At 42.3% G+C, this 3,078-nt stretch overlaps 1 long non-coding RNA gene across 1 annotated transcript; it reads left to right on the plus strand.

Annotated features, from left to right (window-relative positions):
• The first annotated feature begins 1,913 nt into the window (after positions 1-1,913).
• On the plus strand, positions 1,914-2,843 carry LOC118477385. The gene is made up of 2 exons (XR_004858336.1): positions 1,914-2,119; positions 2,445-2,843. It is a non-coding gene; the product is annotated as an uncharacterized LOC118477385 (long non-coding RNA).
• The last annotated feature ends 235 nt before the right edge of the window (positions 2,844-3,078 follow it).

A 3,078-nucleotide genomic window follows, 5' to 3' on the forward strand; every position in this document is an offset into this window, starting at 1 on the left:
TTTTAGAAAACTTTAAAAAACACGAATTCATACCATTCTATTACCACACAATGTTAAAATACATGGCATATGTGAGCACTTTATAGATGTTTTGGACACTTGAAAATATTTTCAATCGATAAAGCAGATGTTGCTCTACTAAAATAGTCCAAAATCGAAAAATCGGTTTTGGATACCAAAATCGACTTTTTAGGCTGCCGTGGTGTACCTTAAAGCGCGTTGGATCGACATACGATGCATCAGAGTTTCCTATTAGTTGGTCTAGAGTGGCCACAGATAAAGGAATTTCCATTTTTGACCCCCTGTTCCCCATAGCGTCTTGTCGATACTCTGAAGACTCTTGCTGGTCTTTTTTGACCCCCAGGAACTCAATAATTGAAGGATGAATACCACGATTTGCTCTCTCTCTCTCTCTCTCTCTCTCTATCTATCTATCTATCTATCTATCTATCTCTCTCAATCTCTCTCTTTCTCTCTCTCTCTCTCTTTCTCTCTCTCTCTGTGTTTCTCTCTCTTTCACTCTCTTTCTATGTCTGTATATCTGTCTGTCTCTCTGACTGTCTCTCTGTCTGTCTCTCTGTCTTTCTCTCTGTGTGTCTGTCTCTCTCTCTGTATAGGTGTGTATGTGTGTGTAAGCGTGTGTTTGTGTGTTTGTGTTTATGTGTGTGTATAATATGTATGTATGTATGTATGTATGTATGTATGTATGTATGTATGTATGTATGTATATGTATGTTTGTGAAGAAAATGTTCGCGCAGTCCTTTATTATAGAATGGCACTGGGTCTACCTACTGTAACCAAACTGAGGGTACTTAGTGGTTGTCAGAGCGCCGATGGAGAGGAGGGTGAGTCTGTTTCTTCTGTTTGTTTGTGTGGGTGTTTGGAGGGTGTCACTGGTAAGTTCTATATCTTTACTTTCCATCTGCTGTTTTTGTCTGAGCGAGTTATTGGATGGTGTCACTGGTAAGTCTTGTTCTTCACCTCTCATATATCGTTTTTTTTTTGTCTCTGTGAACGATTGGAGGGTGTCACTGGTAAGTCCGGTAGCTGACCAGGAGGAACAAATATTCCCGTCCACCTACGAAGACAGCCCCTGGAGTCCAACTGTACGCCGATCGAGCAAGGACTAATAACCTGTAAACTGCCGTCATCCGTCGTGTGTTCTCATTTTTTATGAGACTGGAGAAGATAGCTCATGAACTACCAGAACTATTATTGTAAAAAAAAACAACAACCCTATCTTTATTGTTATAATATAGGACATGAACTATCAGATCTATTATTGTAAAAGACCCCACCTATCTAGAGCTCGTGATCTATCAGAAAAGTTATTGTAAAAGACTCCTCTTATCTATAGTTCATGAATTATCAGAGCTATAACTGTAAAAGACTCCTGCCTCTTATCTATATTGCTATTATACAGCCCATGAACTATCAGAACAATCATAATACATGCTGTAACAGATCCCTCCTATTTATGTTGCCGCAATCTAGCCCATGAACTATCAGAATTGTTATTGTCAAAGACCCCTCTTATCTATAGCCCAAGAACTATCAAAACTTATATTGTAAAAGACCCCGCCTCCTATGTTGCTATAATACAGCTCATAAAGTATCAGAACAATTATAACATTGTAAAACACCCCTCCTATCTATGTTGCTATAATATAGCTCATGAACTATCAGAACTATTGTCGTAAAAGACCTGTCCTATCTATTATAGCCCATGAACTATCAGAACAGTTATTGTCAGTCAAAGACCTGTCCTATCTATAGCTCACGAACTATCACAACTGTTATTGTAAAAGTCCCGTCTCGTCCCGCGCCAAAAGAGACGAGAGAGACCGAGAGCCAAGCCGGCAAATTGCGAAACGCGCGGACTCTCCGCGGGCAGAATGCAGTGTTTGGCGGTTACACCGGCGGCCGACGTGAGTGAGGCCCGCACGCGCCAAACCGGCCAGTTGCTGGTTGTTCATTAGACACCGGCTCTTGTCGCGGTCCTGGTCTGTACCCGCGTGTTCTAGTTTCCCGGGGGGACGGGACGGGTGGTTCTATCTCTAACTGGTACAGTGCGCCGGTATCAACGTAGCACTGTGTGTGTGTCTGTGTGTGCGTGCAGTAGGTATCATCTAGTTGTTGTCTCCAGGAGTGTGTGAGTGACCTCTCGTTGGGAGGAGGCAAACCTACGTCATCATAGACAGAGTCACCGCAGAATGCTATAGGTTCTGTCAATGCTAGATAGTGGACCACAATGCTCTGGACCGTAATAACAGCTTTTGTGTGGAGCATAATTCCCCAAACTCAAAAGTCCAAAAAATACTAAATAACAACTCTTTCGGGGTTTTGAATATTCTTAAGAATATACTGAGAACATAGTATTCTCTACTGTAGATAAAATATATTCACTGTTAAAGATAATTATCATTATCTCGATTTCTTCCAGGAATAAGAACACAACGACGCTTTAGAATATGTGTCTTCCGTAAGTAAATGTCACACACACGCAGGCTGTCTTTCACAAGCGACTGAAGGACTGCTGAAAATATACACATACACTTAAGAGGAAACATTTCGTATTCCTAAGCAATCCCCCCAAAGTGGTATGCCGTCTCCGTTTATGTTTCCCTCGGGCAGCATTTATTATTGCGTGAACCAATACCACCGATAGTGACACTGAGGGTTGGAGTTGGAGAAAAGTTGTTGCCTCTGTGAAGAAAAGAAGAAACGATCGGCTTTGACCTGTGTTTGACTTCCTGTGGACGTACTGGAATACTTACGGCAAAGGCTCCGAGTTTGTGTCTGGTGGCTAGAGTGAGTGGAGTCCTGTGTCGGTCGGAAAGGATGGCTCAACCATTTCTCCACGTCTGTTTCTGCTTCATTCTCACCTTGGCTTACACACAGCACATCCCCATTGGTGAGTTGAGTACTGGGTAGAGTGGGGTGATTGTGTTAGAGTGTGTTGGTGTGTTTCTCACGTTGTGCTATACTGTTTCAGGCGGGAATGTAAGTAATTGTGAGTGGCAGTGGTTTAGTTTGAATGTGTTTATGTGTGTGTGTGTGTGTGTGTGTGTGTGTGT

Source organism: Aplysia californica, unplaced genomic scaffold (genome assembly GCF_000002075.1).
Source record: "Aplysia californica isolate F4 #8 unplaced genomic scaffold, AplCal3.0 scaffold00077, whole genome shotgun sequence".
Taxonomy (NCBI): Eukaryota; Metazoa; Mollusca; class Gastropoda; order Aplysiida; family Aplysiidae; genus Aplysia; species Aplysia californica.